The sequence below is a fragment of the Equus caballus genome, unplaced genomic scaffold (genome assembly GCF_041296265.1).
Source record: "Equus caballus isolate H_3958 breed thoroughbred unplaced genomic scaffold, TB-T2T haplotype1-0000016, whole genome shotgun sequence".
NCBI classification, from domain to species: Eukaryota; Metazoa; Chordata; class Mammalia; order Perissodactyla; family Equidae; genus Equus; species Equus caballus.
This window is the reverse complement of record NW_027222391.1, coordinates 11590818-11603973: the sequence shown is the minus strand read 5'-3', so window position 1 is coordinate 11603973 and position 13156 is coordinate 11590818. Positions and strand designations below refer to the sequence as shown.

General features: G+C 47.1%; 1 protein-coding gene and 1 long non-coding RNA gene across 10 annotated transcripts in view; one reads left to right on the top strand and one right to left on the bottom strand.

Annotated features, from left to right (window-relative positions):
* LOC138922838 (ATP-binding cassette sub-family D member 2-like) overlaps window positions 1–13156 on the bottom strand; it is a 200543-nt gene that overhangs the window by 2011 nt on the left and 185376 nt on the right. For all 9 annotated transcript variants that reach the window (XR_011435980.1, XR_011435981.1, XR_011435983.1 and 6 more), the window contains 2 exons: window positions 4238–4393; window positions 2868–2993 (listed from right to left, as the gene is read on the bottom strand). The gene's annotated coding sequence lies outside the window, so the exon portion shown is untranslated. The remainder of the gene's footprint in view (window positions 1–2867; window positions 2994–4237; window positions 4394–13156) is intronic.
* On the top strand, window positions 4390–11948 carry LOC138922843 (uncharacterized). Its single transcript, XR_011436000.1, has 4 exons — window positions 4390–5865; window positions 6612–6657; window positions 7256–7316; window positions 7595–11948. It is a non-coding gene; the product is annotated as an uncharacterized lncRNA (long non-coding RNA).

Sequence of the window (13156 nt, the reverse complement as noted above, 5' to 3'; positions counted from 1 at the left end):
AATTTTTGAAAAATCAACAAACAAAAAGCAAAAATAAGCTTTGGAAGGCACAATAGAGCACAGTGTATAGTTATTATTACTGCTGTTCACCAGATATTGTCGGCTCTTCTCTGGCCCACAGAAGGGATGTATCTTCTTGGCCCCTTAAAGTCAGAGGTGGCTCTGTGAGCCTTTGGTGAATGAAACTTGAGCAAAAGTGAGGTTGTCTCTTCCAGACAGAACCTTTGGCAAACAGTGGGAGTGTGTTTTTCCTGCCTGGCAGTTGTGCAAGAAGTTGGATCGAGCATCTTTTAGCTGCCATCTACTCAATCCTCCAGACTGAGCAAGGATAATACAGTGCCAGCCCCTGATGACATGGAGCATGTTTGAGAAATAAACCTTGGTTATTTTTAGCTGAGACTTAGGAGTTTGTTGTGAATACAGCACAACATGGACTATCTGACTGATGAAAACATACATATTATCAATTTCCTCTGCTGTTGACCAAAATGACTTCAGTGAGCCAATATTAGAATTCCTTTTCACAAAGGTGGATAAGTGACAGATTAGAAGTCTACACTGTCCCAGGAGTGTAGACTGATACCACGCTTATATATAGCAAAGATATTTCCTCATTTTGTCCTTTACTTGTCAATAAAAAAGTATATCTATAGAAATCTGGAGGTAAGGCTCCAGACAAAACCAACATGGTGACAAGGAGGAACATTACATACTTGTAAAAGGAGCGACAGATGAGAAAATAATAATAATGGCCGGGAACTTAGAGAACCTTGCGTTGAAAGGGATCTCATATGGAACTTAGGAAATATTATAGCTGTAAGCACTACATGACAAAATCTGGTGGACGGAATTAAACAATACTTCGAAGAAAGATACCTTCAATATACTTATCTAAAAAGAAAAATTAGAAACCAACGAGCTGCTTGCTCAAGAAGCTAGACAAAGAGCGAGACAGTAAAGTCAGGAAGAAAGGAAATGATAAAGATAAATGCCAAACCTTTGTTTCTATTTATTTGCTCTTTATTTATTGCTATGGACTGAATTCTGTCTCCCCACAGTTCATATAATGGAAGCCCTGACCCCCGTTGTGACCATGTCCAGACACAAGGTCTTTAGGAAGTAATTATGGTGAAAATGAAGTCATAATGGTGGAACCTAAATCAGATAGGACTGTGGCCTCATCAGAAGTGGAAGAGATCTCTCTTTCTGTTTCTTCACACGCATACACACACCCCGCCATCTGAGGACTCAGTGAGAAGGGGACCTTATGCAAGCTGAGGAGACAGCCCTCGCCAGAACCTGACCATGCTGGCATCCTGCTCTCAGGCTTCCAGCCCCCAGAATGGTGAGAAAATAAATTTCTGTTGTTTAAGTCACCCACGCTATGGCATTTTGTTATGGGAACCCAAGCTAAGACGCTTATCTTTCACAGTTTGTTCCTGGGTTCTGGTACCAATTCCAATGTGTGTGGGGTTGGGGGTCGGGGGAGTCCCCCACACCAACAAGCAATTCTTGGGACACCAGCTGGGTGTCCTACAATTCAACTCGATTCTGACACTATGAACCCAGAGACAGCATCACACCCCACAGGTTAAGGGTTCAGCCCCACAAGACTGCCCCCACTGCAGGTGCCAACAGCAAGTCTGGGTTGTCGCCTATGCTTCTGAGCAACTGGCTGTCAGTAGGAGGTTCCCAAGACTCTCTACTCCGGTTCGACGAATTTGCTAGGGCGGCTCACAGAACTCAGAGAAACCTCTTACTTACTAGATTACCTGTTTATTAGAAAAGGATATGACTCGGGAATAGCTCGATGGAACAGACGCATAGGGCAAGACATGGGGAAAGGGCACTGAGCTTCCACGCCCTCTCCAGGTAACCACTCTCCCAGAACCACCTCTCTCCCAGAACCTCCACATGGTCACCAACCGCGACGCTCTTGGAAATCTGTCCTTTTGGGTTTTTATGCATAAGCCGTTTATTTATTCTCTTACCCTCGGCTGCTGTTTTTCCTTCCCCATTTATAGCCCAAAGCCAATCAAAGAAGGACATGTGCAGTGTGATGCTGTTCCTGTACATTTTTTAAGTGCATAACAATGTAAGAATTTGTTAATGGAGACATACACATGTATGTCTTGACTATGCATAAAAATGTAATCTTTTGTTAATGGAGCCATGCACATGGATATTCTTGGAATCATAAAGAATGTAATTAATTTTAGGATACTGATACCTATGATGAGAGAGGGAGGAGAACGGGATGGAAATGTGAATTTTAGGTGTGACGGCAACATTTTGCTTCTTAAAAACACAGATATCACTGTGGGCTGAATCATGTCCCTGAAAATTCATATGTTGAAGTCCTAACTCCAGGACCTCAAAATAGGGCTGTATTTGGAGAGAGGGCCTCTAAAGAGGTAATTAAGGTCAAGTGAGGTCACATGGGTAGGCTCCAATCCAATGTGACTGATAGTCACGTAAGAAGAGAAGATTAGAACTCAGACACACACAGAGGGAAGACCGTGTGAGGACACAGGGAGAAGTGGCCGGGGAGAGAGGCCTCAGAAGAGACTAAACCGGCCAACGCCTTGATCTTGAACTTCGGCCTCCAGAACCGTGAGAAAATAAATTTCTATTGTTTAAGCCACCCTACGTGTGGCATTTTGTCATGGCAGCCCCAGCAAATGAATGCAACATTGGAAGCAAATAGGGCAGAATTGAACGTCTGTTCTTTCTGGATATTGGGGCCGGAGATAGAGGTCATACTATGTACTCTTCTGCATATTTGAAATATTTCCATAATAGTTAAGAAAATAACAAGCACATCCCGAAAAAGAATAACCAGAGAGTAGAAATTTATGTGTGATTACCTTACAGGCCAAGGTGGGTTTCGCGTTGGGCAGGTGGTTCTCTTCCACAGGGTGTGTCAGTCACCCATGACTTCCCGTCTCTTGGCTCCGCCATTCCTGACGCCTGTATCATTGTCTGCAACCAATCTGCACAAGGAGAAAGAAGGAACACAGAGAAGACACACCTGCTTTCAAAAGTTCCAACCTGGAAATGGCACACACCACTTCCACTCCCATTGCATTGGCTGAAACATAGTCACACGCCACACCTCACTGCAAGTTGCTGGGTGACTGCCTTCCTGGGCACCCAGGACAAGGATGTGGACAAACAGCCAGTAGTCCCACCCACAATGTCATCAGGTTGACCCTGGTCTTCATGCTGCTGCTCAGTCCACAGCGTGTCTGCCAGGCCTATGGTTAGGGTTTAGATATTTTACAAAGGCGCGGGGGTTGGGGGTCATGGTTTGGGACTTCAAAGAGGAGGAAGCCAATTCACAAGGAGACAGAAAACCAAATGTTTGCTGGGCCATCTCTAAACAAATGAGAGAGAACTTGTGTAAAATGGGCCCGGCTAGGTACCTTCTTCTCTACCACATCTAGAGTTCCCTACGTTGACAGCTCCTTCCTGGAACAGGCCTTCTGTCTTAAATTCTTTTAGGCAGTTAAGGGTGAGGCCAAAGTTTCTTTCATATATAAATTTTGAGTGTATATATGTAATTTATAGAACTAAATAAATGAATTTAAATATAGATACAATGGATTATATATTCTATTATATATCAATATTAATATATATTATATATATATAATCTCCTTGGTTCTCCAGAGAACCCTGACGAATACAGGAGGAGTTAATATTCTTTTATCGATGGCATTTACATTTAATCATTTGAAATTCTTAGTTATGACATTGTTATGGCTTGCAAGGAAGTGTCCTTTTCAGTGTTTCATTTAGAGGCCTCAAGATACCAATTTTAAAAAGTTTCCCATTTTATTTGTTTGGTTTGATAGGCTTTTTCCAATTGAGTGCACAGATAAACCAATTTAGGAATTTCAAGGGAGCCCCATTTAGGCCAGTGAAGCCTTAAATCACCCTGAGTAATCTGAGCCCAGTGGGACAAAAATCTACATGTAGAAGGTCTGTATTCTTTAAAGACAAAACCAGCAGGAGTCCCAGAGTGGGGCTGTTCTTTGGTGGTCCTCTTAGAAAATGGATTTCTCATCTGTATGAACTTACCAAAGGATCAAAGGCCCAAAAAAGGAGTGAAAGAAACAGAAGTTTCTAACAAAGCTGACAACGGAAGGATGGCCAGAACCAGTATCAAAGGACGCCTACAGAAAGAGTCTGGACCTCTACCAAAAATGGGAGGTCCAGGCCCAGGAGGACTTACCACCAGGAACCAGAGCCACCAGGAGGAGACGACAGAGCACAAAAGATTCTTTGCAGGCACCTTGCTTGTGTCTGTGAAGTGGCACCAGAATTGAAGGTCAGTAGCTAGGGATCCCACTTCTGTCACCATATAAAGTCAGCAAATAAGAGGCATAAACTGCAAAAGAACCAAAAAGTTTATTTGGGGTCTCAAGAATTGCAATTCAGGAGATGTAGATTCGAGTAGAAGCTCAAATGTGCTCCTAGGAAGACAAAGGAGGCAGGGGTAGATAAAAGGAAAGGACACAGGCTTACAAAGGTCTACAGTGAACAGTTACTGACTGGTTCTGGCATGGGGTGAGCTGACTTGCCAGAACATAGTTGGTCCTAGGCAGACTGTCCCTTCTTGGAATGAGGAAACACTTCAAGATGTGACCTCTGCTGTCAGGTAAAGCTCAAAAGTTCAGTTAACATCTGGTGGTGGATGTGGTGTACAAGCATAAGCCCCACTTCCTTAATGGCCTCCCAGCTCCATTTTAGAAGCCTTGAAAATGGTATTCCGTTTTGTCATTGTCATCCACCACAGTCACGCACCACGTAACAATATTAACGATGTTTCGGTCACTGATGGACCACATATATGACAGTGGTCCCATACGGGTAGCACCACATAGCCTAGGTGTGTAGTAGGCTCTACCACTTAGGTTTGTGTAAGTACACTGTGTGATGTTCACACAACAGTGAAAGTGCCTAATGATGCATTTCTCTAAACATTTCCCTTTCATTAAGTGAGGTACGCCTGTACTGATTTTAGTCTTGTGAGTGTTGAATAATGAATTACTCATTTCAATTATTTGAGTCAGCCCCACTGGCTGAAGATGGTAAAGGCTGACTGAAGCAAAAAACTAAAATTTGTTATTCAACATTCACAAAACCAAATGAGTAAAGAAGAACTTTAAGTTCTATATCAGGGTTCATGTAAGGCAAAAACATTCTAAAGGAAAGATGGATTTGAGGACATATATGATTCTGAGTGTAAATGTCTGGGTACAAGCAAAAATTCCAGGGAGCATTTCAGACTTTCGAGGCAGTGGAATTGGTGAAACCAAAGTCAAGCTCTCCAAACAGTAAAGGGGGCCCAGGTAATATCTGGAGTACAGGTGGAACAGGCAGAAAATTTCATTAATGTAATTGTATGATTTCATGAACGGACAGAGTTGGAAAATAGGATGGCAGGGTAGGGCAGAGGGACCTGGAGGGCCCAGGATGGATGGAGAGATCAGCTGGGCTGGTGGGAGGAAGGGGCCATGGGCACACCCTCTTCATGTCCCCTCCCCCACCCTCTGAAACCCTTTGTGACTCTTCAGTGCTCTGTGATGCAGGCCTGGGATTATAGGCAAGTGCGGACACTCTCAGAGCTCAGTTGCCTCAGGCAGCCTTGCGATTCAGAAAATGGAGTTCAGTCAATGGAATGTTCTCTCATTTCTGAATAGCCATATGGAGTTGTTTTTGAGCATCTGCTCAACATTCTTAGATAGTGACTATAACCTCAGCATCGTGTGTGGGTTGTGGTTGCTTCTTCTGTTCCTGTGCTTCCTGGTGGGGATTCCATCTTTACCAACCTTGTGGAAAACCAAAATCTACCAAAAGGTAAGGATCCCTGGGCAAGCCACCAACAGGGATTTTTTATTGTTGTTTCCATTTCTAGTCCCACATTTTTAAATGAGTTGGTCCAGAGAGACTCCTAAGATGGCAAGTCTGAATAGAGGATAGAACATCATCCTTCTAGGGGAATAGGCCAGGCAGGACTAGGGGTTCAGCTGGGACTGTTTCCCATTTAAAACTCACAGACCATCTGGGTGTGGTGGAGGATTCCCGGATAAAATCCCATCAGTGATTTCACGGCCCTGCATTAGGTTATTTAGAGAGTTTGGGTTCTGTGTAGGAGAACACTGTTCCCAACACTGGATCACGAGTCACATTCCCATGACGGGCGTCATTCGACCAAACCGTCCTTTGTACTGGGCAGATCAGGAGAGCAGGGCTGAGCCTCTGAGCAGACACTGGAGTGTGAGCTCTGTCCCAGGATACAGGGTCCTATCTGAGGAAGCACAGATGTGACTGGGGGCCTCAGAGTCTATGCCCTCCTTGAGCAGAGGACTTCTGACTGAGAATATCAAGTGTGGACTCTAGCCAAAAATCCTCCTTCGAGTTTTTCAAAGAAGGAAAAATTGAAAGTATCTTATCACCTTTAGAAATTCAGAAAGGGAAAGCACACAAAGTGCTAGTAATAAAAATAGAGAGTGACATTAATCTTGGATGAATATCTGAGTTTCCTAGAGAGAGGAGCAAGCCAACTAAGTCCTCGCTCCTCATTCTTTTCTTTTTGTTCTCAGCGTCAGGGCAGAGCCAAGAGGAGAAGAAAAGGTGGAACATCAAGTGGTAAGGTTCCACCTATCCCACCTGAGCTCTCCAAGGGTGACACATCCTGTCCTCTCCATGAGGTCCCAGGTCCATGGTCTCTGAGGATGTCAGTCGCTAGATAGAGTCCCTCTCAGAAAATAGAGGCCTCAGAGGAAAGGCTCATGGGAAGGTAGTCAGAACCCGAGACATTTCTCAGATTCCTGCTCTGCCCAGCTCTGGGCATGAAGCAGTGATGGGCCTGGACAATGGGTGTTGCCCAGTGGGTTGCCGTGGGAGACGCCAAGAGTCAGAACTTCTGTGTCCTGACCTTGTGAAACTACGTTGACTTCCTGGATGATCAGACTCCTCTTTGAGGTAACCATTGACCTATGTTCCTCACATGGTGGTTTTGAACATCCCATGGGATAATGTATGTGACAGTACTTTATAAATGAAGCAACAAACACATGTGAACCTTATTAATATTATCATTGACCGTTTGACCACATCTACTGATTCTTGGGGCTTTCAGAGTTAATATCCCGTTAATATCCCAAGGGTCTCCCATAAAGGGACTCCCGTGTAACACCTATGCTTCTACCTTTATTACATGTAATTCACTCTTCTGGTTTCCCAGGTTGGAGAAACTACCAGAGGGAAACAGAGGAGAAAAGGAGGCTAATTTCTATTCTGAAAAGGTGACCAGTCTTTTCTTTCCTGATCCCTCTTTGACATGTTCTCTGCAATTCCAGGGATTCAGTACAGCCTGCAGTAGTCATGGGAGGGGTTTGCCATAGGAACGGGTATGTGAATGAAGGCCTTGGGGTGAGGGCTGCTGAGTGTATGGTGAAGTCATAGATGTGGGGCATTGTGAAGGGGCAGCAGGCTTCAGGTGGCCCCTCCCCTGACAGGCCAGCAGGTCCTCCTTTCCTTGTTCTGGTCCTGGCTACAGTTTTCTACTTCCTGTCTCCCGCAGGCCCCTAGGCCGGCCTCTCGATACCACCCGCATTCGTCAACTATTATGCCCAGACCCCTCCTGTGAGGTGTGTAATAGCACAACTGCTGAAATCAATCGGCTGCTGTTCCTGGAGGACCTGGAAGATGATACTGCCTCTGTGTCCTCTATGGCTTCCACAGCTTCTGGGACTGAGTCATCATTCACTCTGTCCTCTGCCTTCTCAGAAGTCCCTCCAGGAGACCTAACACCATCCCCTCCACCTGACCCTTCCCCACTGCCCCCCTCCGTTCTCTCACCTAACCCAATGACACCCTTAGCTGACTTTCTTTCACCCTCACCACCGGGTCACTCTATGCCACCAGAGCCTATTCCTCCCTTGGAGTCCAAATTCCCAGCAGACCATTCCCCACCCCAACCCATTGCCCTTCCCCCTCTCCCACCACATGACACCCAGGCAACGGGTCCTATTCTCCAACCAGAGGCCACTCTGTCTCTGAATACGATCTTCTCTCTTGACCGCACCCTTTCCCAAGATATTAACCCCTTACCAAATTTGCCCCAGATAATGAATCCCAATGACTCACTGGCTTGTCATCACGCACCACCAAGCCTGTCTGTCTCACCACCGACAGACCACCCTTTAACTGTGACTCAATCTAAATCGGTTTCCATCTTATTGAAGTCTGTTCCAGAGAACTCATCTCCAGATAGCCCTGGGGGGTTGTCCACTTATGTCCCAACAATCAGAGGCACTGACCATTCAAGCCTGTCCATTTCAGAATTATCCTGGTGGCAAGCTTGTGCCAAAGACTTGTTCTTAGCACCTTCCACCTTGGCACCACGTGATTTTAATCGAGAGTTTCTTGCCCTCCATTCTCCAGAGTCCTCTCTGGAGAGACACCCTACAGCTAACCTTATAGAGCCTGGTAACCTCTCATTTCTCAGCCCTCATGTCCTGGCACTCCTGGAGAGACAAGTCCGAAAGAGGAGTGATTTCCTGATGTGGAAGGAAAAGGAGAAGGAGAAGGGCTCTTTTCCAAAACAACTTAGGCCAGGCCACCAACTAAATCCTTCGGGGAAAATGTCAGAGTCAAATGCTGATGAGTGTGACTCAGCATTCTCCCTTCCTTTCTGGAGCAGTGCAGGCAAACCAAAGGAGCTGCACATGCATGAGCAGCCCCCATATCCTAAAATCTTGGAGGACCATTTACAGGAAAAATGTATGCAGCTCTTCTGGGGTCTCCCATCTCTGCACAGCGAGTCCTTGCCCTCTGCTATCCGTGACTCACGTGACTGCACCACAATCTTCCTTTTCAATACCATCTCAAATGCCTCCATGGGCCAAGAATCCCCAGTACCTCTCCATCGCCCACCTCCATCCTTGCCTGAGATCCAGCCCCAACCCTTGCCTCAAACCCTGCCCCAATCCCAGCCCCTACCTCTCACTCAGGTCAAGTCCCAGGCCCACCTTAAATCCCCACTCCCAATCCTACCATCTGGTCCTCTACCCCAGATAAGGATCTGTGGAGTGTGTTACCATAGACCCCCGGATGAATCAGAGTCTCTCACCTCATCTGAAATTCAACAACTGGAATGGAAAGTGTTGCAGAAGCAACAGGAAAGTTTGTGGGGTTCCCCCTCTGTAGTCCAAAGATCTCAGGAAGAATTTTGTTCTTCAGCTCCCAACTTTCCTTACCATCAGGCCTCCCAGGCCCATGCCTCCATCTCCACCCTTCCCGTAGAGTTTCCTCTCAGTGATGAGCTGAGGAAGAAACTGGAACATCACCTTCGAAAGAGGCTCATCCAACACCGGTGGGGCCTGCCCCGCAGGATCTGTGAGTGTCTGTCACTGATGATGCCTCCAAGAGATTTCTCAGAGATAGCTAAGTCAGAAAGCAATCGTGGACTCTCACGGATCTCGGTGAACAAAGATCTAAATGTTGGATTGAGCCAATCCAAAAGCTTCCATGAGAGGGGTTCAGAACTGCTTCAGGTAGAGAAGGAGATGGGGAAGGATCAGGGGCATAGCCCAGAGAACGGCCCAAAAGCTCATCTGTTGAGTGACCCAGAGAGCTCTTCAGATAAGGATCCAGCATATGACTCTGAGAAAGACCTAAATAGTCACATGGCAAGTCTGTCAGGGAAAGCTTCAAGGGCCTTGGAGGAAAGTCTAGATCAGAAACAACTTGAAAATGTCCTGAAAGCACATTTGAGCAAGAAGTTTGAGGAAATCAGTGAGGCTCGGCTCCCTGGGACGGTGCGCAGTTCATGGCATGCTAGCAAGCAGACATTGCTGCTTTCTGACAAACCCCGCACCCAAATAACTCAGAGGAGTTTGCCACCTTCAGTGGGTGGGGACTCCTCCCTGAATACCTTCAAGGAGATTTGCTTCATTGATTCCAGTGCACAACAGATGATGGAAACCCATATTAAAAGTTTCCGTATGAGGATGGAGTGGGGCCTGCCCTGCAGGGTCCTTGAATCCATACAGGCGTTTAAATTGGAAGATGCTGCATCCCAGTCCTTGCCCTATTTCTACTGGCCCCCCTCAAATAACCCAACTTTGGAAGTCGACTCCAAATCCGAGGGCTTCGAGCCCCATAGAGGAAGCTCTAAATCTGTTCTTCAAGAAAAAGCGGAAACAACAAATTCAGCCCTGGTCCTGGATCGTCTTTGCCCTGCTACATCACCTATGGGCAGGGAAGGACAAGGGGTGCCGAGACAATCACCCTCTGGTATCAACCAAGAGATTGCAGAGGTTGTTCAGAGGAGTAAGGGTGCCAGGCAGACTCATCTGCCTGTCACATGTGGCATCACAGGCAAAACGAGTCAGAAATTTACTCAACTAGGCAACAGATGCCCCCCAGAGCTGCCTGCAAGGCAAGCTGGTGCCAAACCTGAGACAAAAGATGAGAGAGTGAGTTCCAGTGATAGAAGAGAAGGGCGACAGGACAAAAAGATGAAGTCGGAACCCTTTTCCATGTACAACACGGCCAGGGACATATTCAGGGCCAAGGAGCTCAATGCTCTGCAGTCAAAAACTGGTAGTGTGTTGACAACCAGCAAGCCAGGAAGCTCCCAAATGATACGTGAGAATCACAGTAAAATAGAAATTACTGGGACCATTGAAAGCCCTGCACCAAAAAGACAAGTTCCCCAAGACCCAAAGTCATCGGATCTTAAGGAACATCTGTTTGGGGAATTAAAGTCAAAACTAGAGAAGAGGAATCAGAGCCAGGTCCAAGGCCAAGACACTGACAGGTCCCCTGCCTCAGAGAGCTTGACTTACAAGGCCTCACTGACTCATGCCCACGGTGTCTCCAGTGGGGACATGGGAGCTTCCCAGGTGCTGCGTGTCCATCTGGAGGACAGTGGGATCAGCAGGCAGCAGCGGCAGGAGCCTTGGGTCCCTAAGAAAGACCTAAAGAGGTCCGAGGATAAGAAATTCCCACCAGCTACAATGAGACTGAGCCCTCCGGGCCCCAACAAAGAAGAGCTTGGTGGAGGGGATGCAGGGTTGGGGACATCCCAACCTACAAGAAAGAGTTTCCCTACTCAGATCACAGCATCAGAGGAGACGCTTGGGAGCAAGTCTTCCCAGACCTCATCACAGAAGGCACAGCCTCCTCCTGAAAGTCTGTTCAGAAAAAAGATGAACGACATTTTTCAATGGCTTCGTCCTGGGACAAAAGGCAAAAAGCAAGAACATCCCCCGGAAAAGGGCCGCCCCATATCATCTGCACAGAGCAGAGGCCTGGTTAAAGGGAGAGCTGCCGTTACTGGGACCACCACGGCTCAGAAGACCAGGACGGTCCCTGGGAAGTTCCCAGTGGAGAAACTGGGGCAGCGGTGTGCAACAGAGGTCACCCGCCCTCAAGAGCCCCTTCCTTCCCTGAGGAAGTTTGTGAAAACTGAGCAGAAGGCAGAAGAGCAGGCCCAGGCAGAGCCCGTCCAGGGGCATCCTTCCAACTACAGGGCTCCCTCCTGTAAAGTGCCAAACACCAAGTCCTGCCACCAAGAAGTTGTCTTTGCTGGCCGGAATTATCCTACATGTTCTAGATGGATCAGAGACCAGAAAGGACACCCTCAGAAAGTCGTGGCGTTTAAAGATCAGCTGTTGGATCAGAAGCGTCCCTTATCTGTGCCCCGCAGGGAGCATGTGCCCCATCCAAGCTCCACCTGCAGGCGTCAAGCCGGCCCAGGGGCCTCCAGCTGTTCTCACCACTGCTAAAGGCACTATGTTTAGGGATCCGTCTCTACGTCAACAGAAAACGCTTTTCCAGCGTTTCGAGAGCGGAAAATTTCCCACCACAAAATAATTCCTTCTCGTGGAGAATATTAATTCTCCCCAATAAATGATTCTCTAATAATAGTGATGTCTTTTCTGTGTCCTGTGTTGGGGGCATGGGTTTCAGGTAACTCAGGGCTTGTGCTTAGGGAAAAGGAGGAGTGAGTTCAGCTCTTACTGATTGCTTCCTCTGGCTTCTGAAAGGTCACCAGTGCTCTGCAGCTCTTGTTGACAAAGCGATATCACGTGCCCCCAAAAGCCCATTTCCTCCCTGATGAAGTTTGAGGAGGTGGGCTCTGCCTCCTGCCTCTTCGCTTAGCCTTAACGAAAGTGTAGAGCAGCCCACACCTTCCGCTCACTGAATGTTTTACATCCTTCAGAGAGTAGAGAAGACAGGTGTTCTCTATCCGAAGAGGGTCAAGAATAGGTATGCAATTCATAAAACAACAATGAAGAAAAAACAGTGGCTTCATCATGATTTAGAGGTCAGTGACCAGAGGACCCCACAGGGGGTGAACCCTAAATGGGATTTGGGGGGTGGGGGAGGGTATTGCTGCAGTGGATCCTGGGCTGGTGGGGGAGGGGCTAGCAACAGCACAGACACGCCTTAAGAATCTGTCATGTGAGTCATATTAATGTGTTAGGGAAGAATACTTTAAACTTTACACTGAGGTTTCCCTACTGGAAAGGCACCTGGGGGAAGTGGTTCCCCTCTGTAGGTATTTCTTCAGACTGCCAAATGATATTTTGTTGCAGAGCAAAAGCATCACTCAGCTGCCAGTAGTAACAATGTTGACCAAGTAGCCACCTACCTCCCAGGATAAAATAAAGCTGAGAGTAAGGAAAAGATGACTTGGAGTAAGCCAGGAGGAAAGAAAAAATGAAGAGGGGAAAGAAGGACCTTGCTGGTAGAACAAAGCTTTATGCCACATCATCATCCATATGGTGACCCTGTCCTGTTCCCCCCGCCCCCTCCTCAATCTGATCCAGGCATCACCACCTTGAGGCTGATCCAGGCACTGCACAGCACACTGATGCCTTATTCCAAAAAGGCACTGGGCTGTTCTTTGAATACTAAACACTATCTGCAGGGAGGTCATCAGGCATGGCATCCCCCTCTTTGGGAAGGTGATCTTGCTGCCTTCCGTCCATCTATGCTTAATAGGAATATACAAGATCTTGCCCTTAATGTGTACAGTTCACCTATCAGGATGGAAGTGCCGCCTCTGATATTCACGGCCTTGGTGGAGCCATGGTTGGTCTCCCCCAGAACATCTGCAGCTCATGAACCA